Source organism: Pinus tabuliformis, chromosome 1_1 (genome assembly GCF_031772625.1).
Source record: "Pinus tabuliformis cultivar Carrire ecotype Pingquan chromosome 1_1, CPIR1, whole genome shotgun sequence".
In the NCBI taxonomy this organism is placed as follows: Eukaryota; Viridiplantae; Streptophyta; class Pinopsida; order Pinales; family Pinaceae; genus Pinus; species Pinus tabuliformis.
This window is the reverse complement of record NC_142297.1, coordinates 4,408,268-4,432,354: the sequence shown is the minus strand read 5'-3', so window position 1 is coordinate 4,432,354 and position 24,087 is coordinate 4,408,268.

Here is a 24,087-nt window from a genome sequence, read left to right as displayed (position 1 = left end):
GCAAGCATCTCAAATCTCCAGCAGTTTCTCAAATTCTTCCTTGATAAATGGATAATCAAAGTTAATCTGTTTGTAATCATAGAACAATATAATCAGTTAAAAAGACATCCAGATGAAACAATACAACAGTTTTCAGACAGATTTAATCAAATCTTTTACTCAATGCCATCAAATATAAGACCTCCCCCTGGTTCAACTCTTTTGCATTACCCAAGAGCATTTGATCCAGAGCTAGAATTTCAGCTTAGAGAAAGAAGCCCCTCAACACTAGAACAGATGCAGAACATGGCAGTACATGTAGAAGTTAATCTACAAATTAGAAGAGAAAAGTTGAAAGCAGAAGAAAAGGTAAAACTCGACATTTTGGTAGAGAAGATAGAGGAGAGGATACAGAAGATCACCATGAAAGATGAACTTTTTGTTCAAATTCTCCATGACACATTTGTTTCACAAAAAGAAGAGTTGACAACCATGAACAAATTCCTGTTAATTCCATCTACCATAAATCTGAAGATAGAGTTATAGAACCATATGTGGAGAGGTAATCTGTTGATCTAATATGTACATTTGGTGGCATGACTTCTTATGATGATGTGCCTAAGCTTGATCACTATAATAATGATTATGTTCCTCAAATCCAAATTAACCTTATAGAGGAATCAGAAGCTAATTTGAGGAATAAGGAAGTCCAGGTTCAGCAGCCTGAAAATAGTGATCATATTGTTCATTTTAGGTATGAGAATGAGGAGGAAAATGCAAAAAAATTTGAAATCGGTGAAGGAACTTTACCATTATGTTTTGCTTCATTTCAGTTTATTAGAAATAACTTTCATGCAATCAGAAATCAAATGTCAACAAGTTTTGATATTAATAATTTAGAAGGCAATAAAATCCTTTTTCAAGACTTCTCATATCTAGATTTGCAGCCCCAAAATTCCATTGAATGTTAAGTTGCAGAAGAAAACTTGGAAGCTAGAACATATGGTCAAATGATCAAAGATGATTCCCTACCATTCTGTTATGAGTCAATTCAGTTTTTGAAAGGAAATTTGCATAATCTATCTGTAAAAAAGGATGAGCAGTTTTTAGAAAATCATGTGGTTTCATTGGAACCAATAGAAAACAGATGACAACAACCTCTTTAAGTCTTTCATGATCCAATAGTTTATGTGTTGGATGGAATTTGTAGTCAAAGTCCTTCTCCATTAGCTAACTATGACTTAGAAAAAAGTATTGATACAGACTTGGCCAGGCAACTATTTTTTTTGCCATTTTCAGAAGAAACATCATCACTAAGCTCATTTGAAACATGTAGGGTGATAAAGATGAAGGTATTATTTCAATTTCATGGTATGCAGGCCATACACAATAGATGTACAGTTGTGTGAATTAGTTTGAGAATAGTGTATACATTTTACAAGATCCTTTTGTACAGTTTCTAGAGTCAACAAAGGAAATCAGGAATTTCCTTATCTTCTTAAAGGTTAACAAAGTTATATTTGATTTTAGGATCTCAATTTTAACCACCAACAAGCACAAGCAACAAAAGTTACCAATGTATATAATGCTTGAGTGGTTGCATTGGTTGTTTCATTTTACCTAACCAGCAGTCAGAAAGTTGATTAGAGTAAGTAGGTAGAATTTCAGTTTGAATAAATTTAGTTTTGAGCAACAAGTTTATGTTAGATCAGATTTCAGTTTGCAGAAAAGGGTGTATTTTCAGTTCAAAATTTTTAGTCACAAAGATTATACACTAGAGCATACACAGGTATGGGATTGGCCCAATGGATCAGGCTACTATTCGATAGTGTTCTTGACATTTCACAAGGAAATTCCATCCCCAAGTGAAGCCGCTGTTAGGTTCCTATACCAATAGGTGTCATAATTTATGATTGACTTAGTTTATCTTTGTAATATGTACATACCTTTGCTTTCTGCAAATGTTTTCCATATTCAAAAAATCAAAAAATTTAAAAAATGTAAAAGGGGTATGCCCTAAAAGAAAAATCAAAGGGCAAAAAGAAGGAAAAAGGTCAAAAAAGATGAAAAATGAACCCCAAAAAGAAAAGACCATGAAAGTGTGCAAGTCCAAATGCCACTAGCGTTTACTTTTATGCATAATAATGATTGTGTATAACTTGTTATTTATGTCACAATCCATGGTAATCAAATAGTTTAATCTTGATTATTCCATGCTTTGAACTTCATGTTGATAGATAGAGAATGAAAACTGACCAAACTGTTTAACCTTGGTAGATAATTAGACTTAATCTGAGCCCTTGGATGTAATAAGGTTAGATTTAGTTAGAATACCATTGTAAAAGAAAAGAAAAGGTGTTGATAAGGGCTTGCCAGTTTAAGTGCGCCCTAATAAAGAGAAGTAAAAATGGTAGGATGAGTAGGTGGGTAAGTAGAAGAATGGTTGCAGAATTATGGTGATTGATTGGATAAAGTCATATCATTTACTTTCATCATCAAGTTGCTAAGAGTGTGGATGATAATGGAACATTTACAAAGTCAAATGATTAATTTCCCTATTCATTTCACCTTTAATTTACTAATTTCCCATGAGCAAAGTCAAAAATGGCTAAAACCTTAAGTTAAACGGGCTCAAAGCATTTCTCTGACTTCTGGAGGGATCGGACCCTCGGCCCAATAACTTATAGGGACTAAGTACTGAAAGGCTCCTTATCAACATTCATTCCTTCCATAATTCATTCATTTCACATAAAAAATCCCTTTCCTAAGGTAAAAATCACCATTTGCCTATGGAAAGTAATTATCCCCATACAAAACCCCTTTTTTCACAAAAAACCCACAAAAAAAGCATTTAGCCTAAGTTATGATGTGTAAATGTGGATATATAAATGAATGTCAATACATTATACTTAACGCAGTTGTCTTTCCACCTCTATTTCATATTAACTTTAATTTCCGTTATATTTATCTAACTCCCAAAAACAAACATTTTCCCGTATTATTTATTAAACCCATATGATAATATCCTGTCCCCGAGGTTTGAAATATAAACCTTATTAAGAAAATTAAATAAATGGATTAATGAGTCGATCAACGACTAATTAAGAACCATAACCCTCCGCCGATTAGAAAGGATTAATTAGTCAATCAGTGATTAATTAAATCTGTCCCCGTGAATCAAATCACCCCTGACAGCATTAAGCCTCCTTAATCCACAGTTAATATCCTGTCGGGCCCCTCCATTAACTCCCTGATCAAATCATTACCCTAATCACCGTGCAATCTGACCCCTTCAGATCCAATGGTTGACACTCATATCGGGTGGCCTCTGAAAGCCGAGCTTTACCCACCCGATGTGAGCAGTTTCAATGTTCACCTAGCCACTAAGTGGCACTCGATGAATGGAATTGGGCAGCCTTCCCTCAAAACCGTCCACGCCTCATAAGCGGTGTGATGGTCGTTCAATACCACTTCCCCGCCATTTCAATAAATCGCCTGTCTATTCATTTAATTGACTTTCGCGCCATATTTCAAAATTTTACCCATTAAACCTTATAACATGAAAACTTGTGTTTTCATGGTTTTCACCCGTTCAACTATGTAAACCTATGAAACCCTCCACCGCCTCCCTGAACCTCTCCAACACGATTTCACCATCTGTTTTCTGTCCAAAATTCTATTGCGACCCCTTTCACAGTCATCCCTGTGTCAGAGAGCCATCAAGCACCCTTCATGAAGACCTGTGTTCTCTTAAATAATATTGAATTTTTTTAGGTTTTCAAACTAAGATCATATCTTAGATAAACAGTTCTAATACTAGTCACAGAACTGGTTTATTCCAATAATCAATAGAAAACCTCATTTAGAACTTGTGCTTAGAGGATGAACATAATTGTACAAGGAAATAGAAAAGAAGACAACTACACAGAGCATTGACAGTCAAAACAGAGCAAACAGATAGAGAATAAAATTACAAGGCAGATGAATACAATAAGCATGGACTTAACCTATATCCACTACCTGATGCCGATACACACAAAAATAAAAGGATTTACTGTTGAAATAAACAATAAAAACCTAAAATATATAGTGAGGGTAACAGGACACAGTAAAGAATAATCAAAGTGTATTAGGTTTAAAGAGTATTAGATTGAAGACCAAGTCAAGTAAATCAACTAGCATGAAGATAAACAGTAGCGAAGACAGTTACAAAGCATAACATACAGATTCATGACAAAGTGAAGACAGTTGAAAAAACAAAACAGTAAAAGTAAACTTGGATGTAGTAAAGGTTAAACAGAAATGAATACACTTTCACCAACAACAATGAAGTTTATCCAAAGTAAAAGTGAAAAATAGTTAATAGAAGTTTAAGGTTAAAAGATGAAATCAGAGCAAAAATGGTACATTCTTCAGCAATTTCCTGTTCAAGTCATAATTTTGCAGAAACTATTGTGGCTGATACAAGATGTATTTTACCAAAATGGAGGAGGTTGGTGTTCCTAATAGGCGAATATACAAAACCCTATCTCACTTTTTACACAAGTATTACCAAACGTGAGATAAGTGCATGTCTTCACAGCCTATTTTTCAGTTTGTGCAAAGTCCTGTTTCTGACATCTTTTTGCAGAGAATATTGTGAACAGTTGGAGCTGAATTTTGGGAAACGGAAAGAGGTTTATCTCAAAAATCTTCTTATCTAAAAAAACCTGTTTCAATATTTACATATTTATCTCGGATTGAGATATAAAAGCGTATCATTGGACCCTATGTTTGCAGAATTTCTGGAGAAAAATGCACAAAGAAAGGATGCAGTTAGTGACTGGGATGCCTCATCATCAATTAAGAGTTGCTATAAAAGTCAACTTTCTCTTCTTTGTCACCATAAATCCATAAAATTATTGCCAAATAGATTCATTAGTTTTGAGTGTTCTTTATTTAAGTTCTATTAATGTAAAATAGTTGGAGATATTGTAAACCAATCATGATATTTTTTCTAGATATTTCAGCTTACAATTTGTATAAGTACTTCTTCATTTGAAGTATTTTGGGTGGATTAAAAAGCATTTCTGTAGACACTCTTTGTTTGGAGCTAAAGGAGCTATTGTAATCAAGGCTGGACTGGTTGACTGGATTAAATAAAGCTGAGGACATTTCACTCGATTCATGTGCACTGTGGGAAACAAATAAGTATCACTTCTCTGAGTTTGATTATTGTTTTCATTAATGTTATGAAATATCATATGTGTTTCTCATAATTCTTAAAACCAAACAAGGAGTAATATCATTAGAATTAGCTTAAGTGCTCTCTGTTTTAACTATTTTCTTATTTAATGTTTTCTACTAAATTGCTTAAGTTTGGGAATTCTTAGTTGCTCCCTTAATTTTGTAATCCATTCCCTCTGTTGGCCCCTAGTAAAAGATTCTTAATTGCCCTTTCTATTTGTCAAACCTCGTTTCTTCATCTTAATCCCTGTTAAGGATTCTTCATTGCCCTTGGCCCTGGTTAAGATTTTCATCCATTGAAACCTTCAGATTTGTCCTTGCTGTGCTAGCTTGCCTTGTGAACTCTTACCTCGGTGATTAATCAAATCCTGATAAACCTTTCATACTTGACTCCATAGCCCAATGGCCTAAATACTTGCTCTGCCCATATGTCTTCTTAATTCCACCACCCAATCAAAACAAAACACCCCTGAACTTTCATAACTAGCCTAATATCCCATCAAACAAAGCTAAATTATAAAGAGAGAGCCCTCTCTGGACTTAGGTTGGCTAGAACCCGAGTCTAAAAGATTGGTTTGTGGTTACCTCAGAAATTTCTTTCTTTGACCTTGAGAAAATTTTGAGTGATAACATAGTGGTGACCATACTGGGGAGAACTAACATTTTCTTCAGAATTGTTTTATAGGTTTAGATCTGATCTATGATGGTGGATAGTGATTAGACACACAAAGGTTAAAATCATCCACCTGGCAACTCCAAATCATTTCCACCATCAAGACTCCACTGGAGAAATGAACCTGAAAGAACTACGTGAAAAGATCAGGCTTTTAACTTGGATTTTTATCCAAGACATTATGTTCTTTCTCATTGATAAATTTTTCAATGTATATTGTATTTTAGAGAAGATTTTAGATTAATTTTTTATTATTTTCCTTTAAAAGTTGTAGATATAAAGTCTCCTTACATATTTGAACAACTCTCTTCTAAATCTAATGAAGATCATATTCCAATCAAAGAAACTAAAACAATCAAGACTAATCATACAATCCCTGTACATGTTCCTATACCTTATAAAGTTCCTGATAGATATAAGCCCCTCATGTTACCTGCTACACTCCATGCTTTCCCTAATGATTATCACAAGTATCTCCCTAGGTTTGATGGAGAGAATGGTATCACTGCCCAAAAACATATTCAAGTTTTTGAGGATTATCTTAACTTATTTGAAGTAGATGAAGAGGATATCAGTATAAGGCTTTTTGCTCTTTCTTTGCAAGACAAACTCAAGAGTTGGTTCAGAACCCTGCATGAGGCAAGCATCTCAAATTTCCAGAAGTTTCTCAAATTCTTCCTTGATAAATGGATAATCAAAGTTAATCTGTTTGTAATCATAGAACAATATAATCAGTTAAAAAGACATCCAGATGAAACAATACAACAGTTTTCAGAAAGATTTAATCAAATCTTTTACTCAATGCCATCAAATATAAGACCTCCCCCTGGTTCAACTCTTTTGCATTACCCAAGAGCATTTGATCCAGAGCTAGAATTTCAGCTTAGAGAAAGAAGCCCCTCAACACTAGAATAGATGCAGAACATGGCAGTACATGTAGAAGTTAATCTACAAATTAGAAGAGAAAAGTTGAAAGCAGAAGAAAAGGTAAAACTCGACATTTTGGTAAAGAAGATAGAGGAGAGGATACAGAAGATCACCATGAAAGATGAACTTTTTGTTCAAAATCACCATGACACATTTGTTTCACAAAAAGAAGAGGTTGACAACCACGAACAAATTCCTGTTAATTCCAACTACCATAAATCTGAAGATAGAGTTATAGAACCATATGTGGAGAGGCAATCTGTTGATCTAATATGTACATTTGGTGACATTACTTCTTATGATGATGTGCCTAAGCTTGATCACTATAATAATGATTATGTTCCTCAAATCCAAATTAACCTTACAGAGGAATCAGAAGCTAATTTGAGGAATAAGGAAGTTCAGGTTCAGCAGCTTGAAAATAGTGATCAGCTTGTTCATTTCAGCTATGAGAATGAGGAGGAAAATGCAGAAAATTTTGAAATCAGTGAAGGAACTTTACCATTATGTTTTGCTTCATTTTAGTTTATCAGAAATAACTTTCATGCAATCAGAAATCAAATGTCAACAAGTTTTGATATTAATCATTTATAAGGCAATAAAATCCTTGTTCAAGACTTCTCATATCTAGATTTGCAACCCCAAAATGCCATTGAATGTCAAGTTGCAGAAGAAGACTTGGAAGCTGGAACATATGGTCAAATGATCAAAGATGATTCCCTACCATTCTGTTCTGAGTCAGTTCAGTTTTTGAAAGGAAATTTGCATAATCTATCTGTAAAAACGGATGAGCAGTTTTTAGAGAATCATGCAGTTTCATTGGAACCAATAGAAAACGGATGGCAATAGTCTCTTCAAGTCTTTCATGATCCAATAGTTGATGTGTTGGATGGAATTTGTAGTCAAAGTCCTTCTCCATTAACTAATTATGACTTTGAAAAAAGTATTGATACAGATGTAGCTAGGAAACTAGTTTTCTTTCCATTTTCAGAAGAAACATCATCACTAAACTAATTTGAAAACATGCAGGGTGATAAAGATGAAGGTATTATTTCAGTTTCATGGTATGTAAGCCATACACAACAGATGTACAATTGTGTGAATTAGTTTGAGAATAGTGTATATATTTTACAAGATCCTTTTGTACAGTTTCTAGAGTCAACATAGGAAATCAGGAATTTCCTTATCTTCTCAAAGGTTAACAAAGTTATATTTGATTTTAGGATCTCAATTTTAACCACCAACAAGCACAAACAACAAAAGTTACCAATGTATATGATTCTTGTGTGGTTGCATTGGTTGTTTCATTTTACCTAGCCAGTAGTCAGAAAGTTGATTAGAGTTAGGTAGAATTTCAGTTTGAATAAATTCAGTTTTGAGCAACAAGTTTATGTTAGATCGGATTTCAGTTTGCAGAAAAGGTTGTATTTTCAGTTCAAAAGTTTTATTCACAAAGATTATACAACAGAGCATACACAGGTGTGGGATTGGCCCAATGGATCAGGTTACTAGTCAACGGTGTTCTTGACATTTCACAAGGAAATGCTATCCCCAAGTGAACCCATTGTTAGGTTCCTATACCAATAGGTGTCATAATTTATGATTGACTTAGTTTATCTTTGTAATATGTACATACCTTTGCTTTATGCAAATTTTTTCCATATTCAAAAAATCAAAAAATTTAAAAAATGTAAAGAGGGTATGCCCTAAAAGAAAAATCAAAGGGAAAAAAGAAGGAAAAAGGTCAAAAAAGATGAAAAATGAAGCCCAAAAAGAAAAGGCCGTGAAAGTGTGCAAGCCCAAATGCCACTACCATTTACTTTTATGCATAACAATGATTGTGTGCAACTTGTTATTTATGCCACAATCCATGGTAATCAAATAGTTTAATCTTGATTATTCCATGTTTTCAACTTCATGTTGATAGATAGAGAATGAAAATCTGACCAAACTGTTTAACCTTGGCAGATAATTAGATTAGGTAGAGTGAATAAAAGGAGATCAACTGTTTAATCTAAGCCCTTGGATGTAATAAGGTTAGGCTTAGTTAGAATACCATTGTAAAAGAAAAGAAAAGGTGTTGATAAGGGTTTTCCAGTTTAAGTGCACCCTAGTAAACAGAAGTAAAAATGGTAGGATGAGTAGGTGGGTAAGTAGAAGAATGGTTGCAGAATTATGGTAATTGATTGGATAAAGTCATATCATTTACTTTCATCATCAAGTTTCTAAGAGTGCGGCTGATAATGGAACATTTACAAAGTCAAATGATTAATTTCCCTATTCATTTCACCTTTAATTTACTAATTTCCCATGAGCAAAGTCAAAAATACCTAAAACCTTAAGTTAAAGGGGCTCAGAGCATTTCTCTCACTTTTGGAGGGACCGGACCCTCGGCCCAATAACTTATAGGGACTAAGTACTAAAAGCCCCCTTATCAACATTCATTCCTTCCATAATTCATTCATTTCACCTAAAGAATCCCTTTCCTAAGGTAAAAGTCACCATTTGCCTAGGGAAAGTAATTATCCCCATACAAAACCACCTTTTTCAGAAAAAACCCACAAAAAAAGCATTTAGCCTAAGTTATAATGTGTAAATGTGGATATAAAAATGAATGTCAATACATTATACTTAGCGCATTTGTCTTTCCGCCTCTATTTCATATTAACTTTAATTTTCGTTATATTTATCTAACTCCCAAAAACAAACATTTTCCTGTATTATTTATTAAACCCATATGACAATATCTCATCCCTGAGGTTTGAAATCTAAAACTTATTAAGAAAATTAAATAAATGGATTAATCAATCGATCAGCGACTAATTAAGAACCATAACCCTCTGCCAATTAGAAAAGATTAATTAGTCAATCAGTGATTAATGAAATCTGTCCTCGTCAATCAAATCACCCTCGACACCATTAAGCCTCCTTAATCCACAGTTAATATCCCATCGGGCTCCTCCATTAACTCCCCGATCAAATCATTGCCCCGATCATCGTGTGATCTGACCCCTTCAGATCCAACAGTTGACGCTCATATCGGGCGGCCTCTGAAATCCGAGCTTTACCCACCCGATGTGAGCAGTTTCAATGTTCACCCCGTCACTACGTGGCACTCGATGAATGGAATTGGGTGGCCTTCCCTCAAAACTGCCCACGGCTCATAATCAGTGCAATGGCCCTTCAATAATGCTTCCTCACCATTTCAATAAACCGCCCATCTATTAATTTAATTGACTTTCGCACCATATTTCGAAATTTTTCCCATTAAACCTTATAACATGAAAACCTGTGTTTTCATGGTTTTCACCCATTCAACTGTGTAAACCTACGAAACCCTCCACCACCTCCCTGAACCTCTGCAACACGATTTCACGATCTGTTTTCTATCCAAAATTCTATTGCAACCCCTTTCCCAGTCATCCCTATGCTAGAGAGCCATCAAGCACCCTTCATGAAGACCTGCGTTCTCTTAAATAATAATGAATTTTTTCAGGTTTTCAAACTAAGATCAGATCTTGGATAAATAGTTATGATACTAGTCACAGAACTGGTTTATTCCAAGAATCAACAGAAAACCTCATTCGAAACTTGTGCTCAGAGTATGAACACAATTGTACAAGGAAACAGAAAAGAAGGCAACTACACAAAGGATTGACAGTCAAAACAGAGCAACCAGACAGAGAATATAGTTACAAGGCAGATGAATACAATAAGCATGGACTTAACCTATATCCACTACCTAATGCTGATACACACAAAAATAAAAGGATTTACTGTTGAAATAGATAGTAAAAACCTAAAATATACAGTGAGGCTAATAGGACACAGTAAAGAATAGTCAAAGTGTATTAGGGTTAAAGAGTATCAGATTGAAGACCAAGTCAAGTAAATCAACTAGCATGAAGATAAACAGTAGCGCAGACAATTACAAAGCATAGCATACAGATTCATGTCAAAGTGAAGATAGATGAAAAAACAGAACGGTAAAAGTAAAACGGTAAAAGTAAACTTGCATGCAGTAAAGGTTAAACAGATATGAATACACTTTCACCAGAAACAATGAAGTTTATCCAAAGTAAAAGTGAAAAAAAGTTAATAGAAGTTTAAGGTTAAAAGATGAAATCACAGCAAAAATGGTACATTCTTCAGAAATTTCCTGTTCAAGTCATAGTTTTGTAGAAACTATTGTGGATAATCCAAGAAGTATTTTATGAAAATGGAGGAGGTTTTTATTCCTAACAGGCCATTCTACAAAACCCTATCTCACCTTTTACACAGGTATTACCAAAATGGAGATAAGTGCATGTCTTCACAGCCTATGTTTCAGTTTGTGCAAAGTCCTGTTTTTGACATATTTTTGCAGAGAATATTGTGAATAGCCAGAGATGAATTTTTGGAAACGGAGAGAGGTTTATCTCAAACAAATTCTCATGTACAAAAAAGTCTTTCACTTTTTACATATTTATCTCTGATTGAGATATAAAATCGTATCATTGGACCCTAAGTTTGAAGAATTTCTGGAGTAGAATGCACAAAGAAAGGATGCAGTTAGTGACTAGGATGCCTCATCATCAATTAAGAGTTGCTATAAAATTTGACTTTCTCTTCTTTTTCACCATAAATCCATAAAATTAGTGCCAAATAGATTCATTAGTTTTGAGTGTCCTTTATTTAAGTTCTATTAATGTAAAATAGTTGGAGATATTTGTAAACCAATCTTGATATTTTTTCAAGATATTTCAGTTTAGAATTTGTATAAATACTTCTTCATTTGAAGTATTTTGGGTGGATTAAAAAGCATTTCTGTAGACAATTTTTTTTTGGAGCTAAAGGAGCTATTGTAATCAAGGCTGGACTGGTTTACTGGATTAAATAAAGCTGAGGACATTTCACTCGATTCATGTGCACTGTGGGAAACAAATAAGTATCACTTCTCTGAGTTTGATTATTGTTTTCCTTTATGTTATGAAATATCATATGTGTTTCTCATAATTCTTAAAAGAAAACGAGTAATATCATCAGAATTAGCTTAAGTGCTCTCTATTTTAACTGTTTTCTTATTTAATGTTTTCTACTAAATTGCTCAAGTTTTGGAATTCTTAGTTGCTCCCTTACTTCTGTAATCCATTCCCTCTATTGGCCCCTAGTGCAGGATTCTTAATTTCCCTTGATATTTGTCAAAACTCCCTTCTTCATCTTAATCCCTGTTAAGGATTCTTCATTGCCCTTGGCCCTAGTTAAGATTTTCATCCATTGAAACCTTCATATTTGTCCTTGCTATGCTAGCTTGCCTTGTGAACTCTTACCTCGGTGATTAATCAAATCTTGATAAACCTTTCATACTTGACTCCATAGCCTAATGGCCTAAATACTTGCTCTGCCCATCCGTCTTCTTAATTCCACCACCCAATCGAAACAAAACACCCCTGAAATTTCATAACTAGCCTAATATCCCATCAAACAAAGCTAAATTATAAAGAGAGAGCCCTCTCTGGACTTAGGTTGGCTAGAACCCGAGTCTAAAAGATTGGTTTGTGGTTACCTCGAAAATTTCTTTCTTTAACCTTGAGAAAATTCTGAGTGATAACAGGTGGGATACTGAATCATTGCTGGTTAAAAGGTAACCCTTTTGAGGCTATGAACGCCTCCTGGCATCAGAGGGTGTACCTATGACAAATGAGTATACCAAAAATTGATCCAAGGAGAGTCTCCTTTCTTTTATCTTTAAAACGAAGTAATGACTGATGTAGACAATTGACTTTCTTATGAGAAAAGAATAATCAAAAGAATTATAGTTAGGTAGATGTTGTTTTATTATTAATGAGCAGTATTACTTACCTTATATTCCATGTAATTTATTTTTATTTTCAAAACTATATTTATTTTAGATGTTTTAAAAATTTCAAAAAACTCTCAGAGATAACTGGTTCTTCCAAGTGAATCTCCAATTGTTGTGCTATTAAACAACCCTTCATTTATTAATAATAGTAGTTAATATTACATTAATAAATGGGGACCCTTTAAAAATCCATCCAAAAAATAAACTTAGCATTTAAGCCCTTATACAAACATGGTTAAATGGGTTATTGATGAAGCCAACATCTTAGACAGAGAATTCAAGACAAGAAGCCAAGACATCATGGGATCTTTTACGCTAGATAACCTTTGCCTCATGTACCACCTACCAGAGCCACAAGTCATCTACAACAAGCAGTTTGTTGAGAAGTTTTCCAAAGAAAATGAGGACCGAACAGACTGCACCCCAACCTGGTCAAATAATGAGGGAAAAATCAAGAAAGACAAGAACGATATGTACACTACTGCCTCTATTTTTCCCCCTCATAGTTTTTCAGTGGCCATGGTATGTAGACTATATGGCAAACCCGATAGTACTAAATTCTCCCCAGAATGGCTACCATTAATAGATGCAACCGTAAACACAACTGTAATGAATTTGGCACACATTTTGTCTGATAATTTAGCAAGAACAATAATGGAGTATAGAAGGAAAACAAGTCTAGCTTCAAGGGTTTACCCTCCATTTTTTATGAATGCCTATGTAATGGATGCAATTTGTTTTGGTTCAAAAATTCCTGTCATGGGATGAAAGTGGACTATCCTGAATCCACTTCCCATTCAGATATACCATAAAGACATGTGGGAATCTCAGTTTCAACGAATTTTTTCAAAATTTGTCATGGAGTTATGCTCCCTATCCACAAACGGGTTTATAACCGAGATGCCCCCAGGTTTTCCAAAGAAGCTGAGGTAGATATCCTCCCAGTGGCCAGATGGTTTGGGGAGGAGACATTTACATATATTAGGGTATTTGGCAGCATTACCTCCCCCATGTTCTCCCATACTATGTCCTAGAAAAATTGATGGCTAGAGAGATAGCCTATCAAACAGCCAGTGAGGGAGGGATGAGAAAAACATTAAAGGAAGCAAAAAAGGCCATTTTTCATACATTCCCTTTATAGTGTGGAGCATTTGCATTGCGCGACTTGGGCCATGCATGTAAAGAAGCAGAGATTACATTATCTCTGAAATTACCTAAATTCCTTGGAAAACAATATGACCCATTCGGCACTCTCAAATACTTTACCACCATGGTGAAAATAAAAGTATTTAGTAAAGAGGAAGATGCATTTGATTAGTTATTCCTTGTATTTGTGCTTCCTACAAGGAATAATTGATCTACATAAAGATGGACCAAAAAGAACTATTATGCCAGAAGGTTTCACAATGGAATTCTTATTGTGAAACAAGTGACAAATTGACAAGTCAAGTCATGGAAATGAGACTTGAATATGTTGAAATCTTGAAAAAAGTCTCCGATTTCATCACTTAGAGGAATTCAGAAGATGGGAAAAAAACCGACTTGCCTAAAATGGAGGAGTCACACAAAGAAATCTTATTTGCAAACTGGGATTCTTGGCTTAGAGAGGCAGAAGAGGAAACAACAGACGCGGCAACAACAACAAACAGTGTTATCGAAAATATTAATGAAAATTTACATAGTGCCAACCTTGTGGAAAAATCCATTCCAGGTTTTCCTCCTAATGTAGAACAACTTGAACTACAATGGAGATAAGAAATAGAAGAAAAAGCAGAAGCAATAAGGCAAACGACGAGGTTAAACTAGGAAGCATATTGGCGACATTTAGTGAAACCTCACAGCTAGTGGATGACCCTATGATGCCTAGCCACTTCTATGGAGAAAATGGTGCTAGCACTAATCGATGTTGTATTCACTAGACAATTGAAAGCTGAAATCAACCAACTGACATAGCTTAAGCCCATGATGAAAATTTGTGATATAAAGGATCAAATGCAGAACAATTAGTCACCATGCTCATTTCTGTTTTGGTTTTATTTTACATAATTTGAGGAAGGTCGTTTAAACCTCCTCAAATATTTTTGTAATAATCTAATTTTAGTTTTATAATTTAGTATCTAAACCCCTCTCATGCATTTAGAGAGGGGTCCAGAAATTTTATCAGAAACAATCTTCAAAACATGCACTTCTTTGAGGAAGTTCTGGTGAAATTAATGGAACATGATTTATTTATATCTTATATGACATGTTCTACTGAAAGTTCACTTTTGTACTCTTAGATGGTGTTGGATGGATTGAAAGTAGATCAATATTGTTGAAGCACATGAGTAGGACGTATTATAAATGGTGCTTTTATCTCATAATTGTTTTTACTTATGTATCAAGAAATAATTTCTATTCAAGTTGTTTATGTATGAAAGTTTGAATCTTGATTAAGCATTATTGCACTTCTTTATGATGATGGCCTATATTTTATGTTGAATACATGAATAATTTCTTATGTGATATATCTTTCACAATCGTTTCGGCTAACTTTTTATATGAAACGATTATTGTTAAATGATTTCATTTCTCAGTGCAATTGATCTAAAATGACCATATACTAAAAATTGATGTAGAATTTATTAGCCATTAATGAGTTGAATGTTAACCGAAAGCATGGAAGTCGAGGTAAACTGCTTGAATTGATCACTTTACCATAGTTGATAAACCATAATTAAGATACAAAACAGAAGTGAAAATAGTGAAAACATAGTTATACCATACAACAAGATTGATTACGGAGTTCGTCCCTAATGGACTACGTCTCCAGGTCCGCTTTCAAGATGGGTGACTGTTTTTATTAGGAATGAGAAGAAGAAGTCAATTACATAGTGATTTGGATAGAATTAATTTGCACACAAGCAATTCTGACCTTTGTCATCAAAGAGCTCTCTAAACTAGCTTTCCAATGCCACTTACGGTTTCTAATTCCAACTCTGGATTCTCCCGAAACACTAAAAACAAAATCGCCTCTATCCCTCTAGAACCTACATACAAAAGCTGAAAACCACTCTCCTTTTCTTCCATGGGAAAAACTACCTTTTATAATCTTGAAGATGCATTGGAACCATTTGTTGTTCATATTTAGAATGAATGAGCTGAATTGAAGGTTCAGCTTAGGGTTTTGATTAAGTTTGTTTGACACCTTAGGTTTAGTTCCCATGGTCCTCGTATTAATTTAAACAAATTAACACATAGGAAACCCAAAATAGACATTGGTTTAACCATAAAACCGTAAACGGTTTCTTAACAGCGTGGTGGACAACCAGTGCTCATGTGAACAGTGTTGCAGTCAAACCATGGACTACCACAATAACATTTGCCCCCGGCGGTCAAGGTGATGGTTGTGCTAACTCTGGCATGTGACAACTGCTCCATGGTTCTGACGTGGTTTATAGACAGTCTTCTCCAAAACTGCTAGCACATACCCTGACGGTTTTACAACGCAGCGTTCACATGCCAAACCTCTGCCGTGGTCTACGAACTGGCAGTTAGCCCAAGATGGTCAACCATACCTCTGATGGTTTAAGATAACATTGGTCACATTTACATGGTTCCGCTGTAGTCTAAACACGCGGTTAGGAACTGTTATGAGCAGTTTTGTATTGTTTGTAATGTTTTACATGGTAAATAAGCCGAGAGTTATTGGAGCTGGGGTTTTAGGCTTAGGTATTGTATTTAACACATAGTTTTTGAATGCCATGGTTTAATACATGGTTTTGATTAGGGTTTGGTGTTTTAGCATAGGATTAGGGTTTGTACAATTTAGGCATAGGTTTAGGTTTTGTTCATAGATTAGGATTTATTTTAAAAACCCATATGTACAATTTTGTCACAATGCGATGTTCGCGAAAAGCATCACGTGGTGACGATAAACCCATGTCGATCGTTGACGAATGACGATATCGATCCTCTGCCATGAAGACAACCCACGCACATCATTGACTCCAATTATCTTTGCAACAATAACTTAGATGATGCATCTATGCTACTGAGGACACTGACGTTGACACATCAAACTTGCAATGTTGAATGACAAAACACATGTCGTCGACCAAACCCTGGGGAACTGTTGATGAACATAAGTCAACAGCTAGGTACATCACCACATCAACTGAACACCATGAACATTACCTAAACAATCTGATCCACAACCAACATTGTCAATCTGTCGAAGCTGAACTGAAGCAACGACGACACTGAACGACACCCATGAACACTGATGACAACACTTTGAACACTTGTGCAGCTGGATCGATGGATCCTCTTGGATCATTCCTCTCCACTTTAAAGGCTTTGGACCACAAAAGTTTGGGTAGAACTCCTTCTCTTTCCACCTTGACCTGACGATGTACCAATACATGTGATCAATCACCTACATGTGATAACCCTGATGATGTTGACCATGATACCTTTCGATTTGGTGACCTATTTCTTCCATCCGTAGTATGAAAAACTTACGACGATGGGCAAACAACCTGTTATCAACATGGAAATTGAATTCTTTCCACGAAGAATCACGAGTTAGTGATTTAGAAACATCTTTGAAAATAATATTTGTAGAAATTTGTTCAATACATATGATGGGTATTAACAATCTACTTTCTCGAATAACTGAAATATTCAAGGAATCCTTTGATTTTGACTTCACATCAATTAATTGACTTGATTTACTTTCATGTTGACTGATTACTAGGTGAATTTGTTGCACATGACTCATCCAACTGTGATGTAAAGACTGTTGCAACTTAGTTTGACTTTGAAAGTATCTAAGTAATTGTTGATTTACTTGAATCACTATTTCTTCGTCTATTAACTGATATCTCCATTGACTAACACTTTCACTTAATGCATTAGTTTTCAAATTATGATACAAAAACTTTAGATCTGCTTTCAAAAATGCTTTGTCATGAAAACTTATAGGCTTCCTCTCCACTTGCAAAGAGGCTTCATTACTTTTTAAAGCATGAAATGATGATGCAATACCAAAGAAATGTAACCCTGACTTTCTCCAATACTAACCTACACCCTTGGAATTGAAAATAAACATACCATCTGAAATAAGTCTCTGATTAGACTCACATGTACCATTCCCTACAAATGATGATAGCTTCTAATGAATGAATTGAAATTCATTCGATCTTTAAGAAGATTTTCATAGGACATTAAATGTATCTCATGTTGCTTATCCTGTTCATGAATAAGATTTCTTGGAAAATAATTAACCACCTTGACCAATTGAACTATAAACTGAATCTCACATCTCGAACAATCATCCTTATGTTGTTCCTTAATAAACATGAGTACATATTTACTTGAACTTATTAACTGCTTAACTTGATTTGTAACAATTAAATCCAAGTTTGATTTGACTTTATGTGCCCTAACAATAAATTCAACCCCTTCTTTCTTTAAGTTATATTTATGTTCTCTTCTGTAAAACACTACATCTCTATCATAAAGATAAGGACTTCCTAAGACAACTCCACATATGTCTACTAGGACCACATCTAACTCCACTTCATCAATGTACTTAGATGTAATTGCAAATTTTAACTAACACTGCTTTGTGACATGTATCTGAGTTGATTTATTAATCCAACCTAATGGGTATGGTCTTGGATGATTCTGTGTCTCCAATCCCAATTGATTAACTATATGTTTAGATATTAAATTTGCTTGCGATCCATTGTCAAACATTGTGTCAATCTTTGTATACTTAGAAGTTATCCTTATGTGGAAGAGTTCAACTCTTTTATCCTCACGTGGAGGATTTATTTTTGAAGAATATACATTAGTTTTCGAACTTGAACTAGTATCAGAAGTTTTACCTCTCGTAACCATGGTAGTTATCCTCCTTTCATCACTTGAATCTGAACCTAGATCCTGCTGGACTACTGCAATGGCCTTCTTTTCATCCTTCGCCTTAAGGAACTTTTTGGGATTAAGTTCTAGATGAAGTTTCCAGCACTTAGATTCATCATGACAGATTCCCTGGCAATAAGAACAGGTATATATTTCCTTCTAAACGATCGCTGATTTCTTTCTCTTCGAAATGTTCTTCCCCTTACTCTCACTGGAATCTCTGGTTTCCAACTCTTTAGATGACTGAGATGAAAACTTGAATGGTCTGCCACCTGATTCAATATGTATGACCTGAACACTCACCTCATTAAAATCATCAAGATTAAACATCAATAAAGTATGCTACAAATACGAATGTAAACTACCGATGCATTTCAACAAAGTTTCCCGTGTATGCAATGAAATACCAAGCACCAATGCTTTCTTTCTGAACTCTTGAGTAAACTCCTAAACACTCTACCCTTTACCTTGCCTCAAATTCTGCCAATCAATAACAACTTGTTACATGTATCCTAAATGATACAACTATTTCCTAAGAGCTTTTAAAAACTTAGACCATGAAGAGATGATTTTTCCTTCATGCTTGACATCTAGCTAGGTTTTACTTTCCCACCAGATTAAAGTTGTTCCCCCCATTCTAAGTGTAGCTAATTGAATTTTAGTTTTATCTTTAGAAATTTTTTGAATGCGATAATACACTTCTAACTACTTTATCCAGTTATCTAACTTCTCAGGATTCATTTCGCCATCATAAATAGCTAACTCAAATTTAACATCAAGTTTCAAAAGAGATGTTTTCTTAGGTTTATTTTCCATTTTAGATTCTGCACTGGAAGAAGAAGCAGAAGAAGAGGATGATGGAGATGATGGAAGTGAAGGAGGTTTATCATTCTTCCCTTTACCTTTGTCCTTCTTCGATGCCTTTGAAGAAGAAGCTGCATCTCTCGCCTTCTTGTCTTTGTACAATTCTCCCAACATCTGCTGCATAGTTAAGAATGCCTGCTGAAACTGCTCTTCACTCATCTTAGTCTCAATGTTTTCACCTACATCAGGTCCTGACATGGTTGATTTCTGAACGACTCATCACTTTCCAATCTTTGGATCGATCTGCTCAAGGATTCCTTCTCCTCGTTGTGACTTTGACTTGGTCAACATTCAATGGCACATTCTACAATGCAACCTGCTCTACTACCAAATTATATGATCTGAAATGACCATATACTAAAAACTAATGTAAAATTGATTAGCCATTAATGAGTTAAATGTTAACTAAAAGCACAGAAATCGAGGTAAACTGCTTGAATTGATCACTTTACAATAGCTAATAAACCATAATTAAGATGAAAAACAGAAGTGAAAACAATGAAAACATAGTTATACCAGATAGCAAGATTGACTATGGAGTTTGTGCTTGATGGACTACGTCTCTGGGTCCGCTTTCAAGATGGGCGACCGTTTTTATTAGGAATGAGAAGAAGAAGTCGATTACACAATGATTTGGACAAATTGAACTTCCACATAGGCAATTCTAACCTCTGTCATCAGATAGCTCTCTGAACCATCTTTCCAATGCCGCTTACAGTTTCCAATTCTGACTTTGAATGCCCCCGGAACACTTAAAACAAAATCGCCTCTATCACTCCAGAACCTACATACAAAAGTTGAAAACCACTGTCCTTTTCTTCCATGGGCAAAACTACCTTTCATAATCCTGAAGATGCATTGGAACCATCTGCTGTCCATATTTAGAATGAATGAGCTGAATTGAAGGTTCAACTTAGGGTTTTGGTTAAGTTTGTTTGACACCTTAGGTTTAGTTCCCATGGTCCTTGTATTAATTTAAACAAATTAACAGATAAAAACCCCAAAATAGACATTGGTTTAACCACAAAACCTAAAACAGTTTCTTAACAACATGCTGGACAATCGGTGGTCATGTGAATAGTGTTGCGGTCAAACCATGGACTGCCATGGTAACATTTGCCCCCAGCGGTTAAGGCAATGGTTGCGGTAACTATCGCATGTGATAGCTGCTACACGGTTCCAACGTGGTTTACAGACGGTCTTCTCCAAAACTGCTAGCACATACCCTGACAGTTTTACAATGCAGCATTCACATGCCAAACCTCCATCGCAGTCTATGAACTAGTGGTTAACCCAAAACAGTCAACCATACCTCCGACAGTTTAAGATAACACTGGTCACATTTACATGGTTCTACTGCGGTCTAAACATGTGGTTAGGAACTGTTATGAACAATTTTGTATTGTTTGTAATGTTTTACATGGTAAATATGCCAAGAGTTATTGGAGCTAGGGTTTTAGGGTTAGGTATTGTATTTAACACATAGTTTTTGAATGCCATGGTTTAGTACATGGTTTTGATTAGGGTTTGGTGTTTTAGCATAGGATTAGGGTTTTTAGAATTTAGGCATAGGTTTAGGGTTTCTTCATAGATTATGATTTCTTTTAAAAACCTATATGTACAATTTTGTCACAATGCGACGTTCGCAAAATTCATCACATGATGACAATAAACTCATGCTGATCGTCGACAAACGATGATATCGATCCTCTGCCACAACGACAACCCACGCACATCGTTGATTCCAGCTATCTTTGTAATGACAACTTGAATGATGCATATATGCTATTGACGACACTAATGTCGACACATCAAACCTGCAAAGTCGAATGACAAAACACATGTCGTCGACCAAACCCTGGGGAATTTTTGATGAACATAAGTCGACAGCCAGGTACATCACCACATCAACTGAACGCCATGAACATTACCTGAACAACCTGATCCACAACCAATACTGTCGATCTGTCGAAGCTGAACTGAAGCGACGACAACACTGAACGACACCCATGAACACTAAGGATGACACTTTGAACAATTTTTCAATTGGATCGACGGATCCTCCTAGATCAACAATTGAATGAACTTTATTATTGATTGTTTTTAGACATTATTGTAGATTGCATACTCCAATTTATACCCGGGTATAGTCATAATTATATAGTGTTTAAATTAGGATAAAATGCATGTGATTATTAGTTTAGATTACATTACTTTTAGCTTAAACATTACTCCAAAATATCACATATCACCACTTCACCACGATAATAAAATAGATTGGGAAACTGGTCCCATTATCCCAGTCGGAGCCACTACTCCAAATGGAAAAGAAGTTGCCAACCAAGGTCTGGACCAGGTGGTTTTCCCCCATGTTGAAGCAACGATTTTTCAAGCTTCAACATTTTGGCACTAGAAGGAGGGCTTGACTATGAATGGCAAGTAAATCCAAATCAACAAGCCATTCTAAGAGTAAAACTCCCTCACCATCACCTCCAACTTCTCGAAAGAATTCTAAATCCCCTGATCCTAAGCGAGAAGTTGCAAAGAAAATTACAAAACCCACTACTGAAATCCAACAAAATATAGGTCATTCTTCTTCCATCGAAGCCCCTGAAGTCCAATCTTTGATTCATAAATTACGAGGGATTTCATTATTTCAAGAAGAATCTAAGTTATCCCAAGATGGTGTTACATCTCAGTTTACCCCATCTCAATAGTTAACTAGAGGATAGAGTGAAAAGCTTGGAATCCCTCTATTCGAATTCCCTTTTCCATGCCATAAGAAAGCTAAGAAAATATGAATCTCATAGCAAGGTTCTTTCATCATCTTCATTCATTCCATCTATACCATCACAGGATCAATCACCTACCTCGCCACTCTAGATCGTGATTCACACAGGTACAGGAACTACATCTTTCTCTACCTAATTACCTTCAACCATTGCTACACCTTCTCCTACTCACATACCAGCAATGGCACAAAATCCTCCAAGGCCATTGATAAACCCAGGAGCTGTTAGGATGGTTGGGCCTTTACAGTGAGCTCATCCAGAGAAATGGTTACCCAAATTTAATCCTAATAATGGATTACTAGATGAGGAACATATAAACAATTTCATGTTGTCCATTAACTTGAATGAAGTAGTAGGAGAAGATGCAATCATAAGATTATTCCCATATACTCTACAGGGAGCAGCAAGATCATGGTACTTTTCATTACCATTAGGTAATATTAATAGTTGGGATGCTTTCCATGAGCAATTTTTAACTAAATTTGGGAATGATAGATTTTTTAAATTTGCAACTAGGGCCAAACTCCATGTGGGTCATCTTATTCATGGTTGATAATATTTTTATTAGATTCCTCTCATCTAGAGGTGTAGGATTGATCTAAAGATCATCCGATTCTGATAAGTATTTATGGAGATATGAATTTGTTTTGATTATGGAATAATTATCAAGCCGACCTACAACTCATGTAGGCTCAGAAGCCCAATAGTCGCATCTATTCAAACATCAACAGTTGTGTATAAATACAAGAGGACTTTTCTTAATTTGGACTCACTCATCTCATCACATCTCTCTCTCTCTCTCTCCTGTGCAGAAAAGAGGCTCTTCTCTATTGCGCAGAAAAGAGACTCTCTCTCACACATGTGGAAGGAAGCTGCTGAACCTGAAGCTACAACTGTAGATCCAAAGTTTGACTAGAATTGACCATCAGATCTCCTCCTCTAAACTACATTGTAGGTCCATCTAGACCTCCTCTGAAGGCTTCATTTTTTGGTGGTGGAATCAAGCCGATCCGACAGTCGGTTTGCGAGATATCGACTGCCCTAGTTTTGATGATGAAGCCGCTAATGTTGATGCTGCTAATCTAGGGTTTGCTACTATTGATATAAATCAGATTTATTGTACTATTTCTCTCTGCTAAATTATTGAATATAAAAGAAGATTTGATCAAAGGGTTTCCCCACACATTGTGGGGTTTGTCCCTGGCTAGCCGCCACATGTTGTGTCTCTTCTCTTGGCTTGTTTTCTGTCAATCGTTTAATGTTCTATCTGCACTTTACTTATGCACATGTGATTGATAATCTATGAATAATAATAAGAAAGAAAAGTGAATTGCTCTAAGCATAGAACATACCATAACTTAACATGGTATCAAAGCTGAGGTGAAGACAAAGCCCGAGAAAGAGCAATAGCGATCACTGAAGAGAAGATTGGCAAGGCTATCCTAAAAGAACTATGGGGTCCTCATCACTCTTTCCTACTGAGGACAAGCTCCGTGACAAATCTGACTATCACAGATGGAATATGTCAATCGATCTAACTCTAGAAGATCAAGGAGTGTTGGACCATGTGAGAGGCAATATTGTTGAGCCTCCATCAAATGCATCCACTGCTGCCAGGAACAAATGGAAAACCGGAGAATTTAAAACAAATAAGATCATCCAGGACTCTATTGACAAGCACTTGATGGCATACATCTCCGACCTGAACACCTCCAAGGAAATCTACGATATACTGGTGAGTTTATTTAAAGTTAATGATGCAAATCAAAATTTGTTTCTTAGAAATAAGCAGGATGAATATTATCTACCAGCTGCTCTATCTGCCTCTGCTCCTTCGGACTCGATGGGAATTCGGGTCATTGATAATGGTGCCTCAA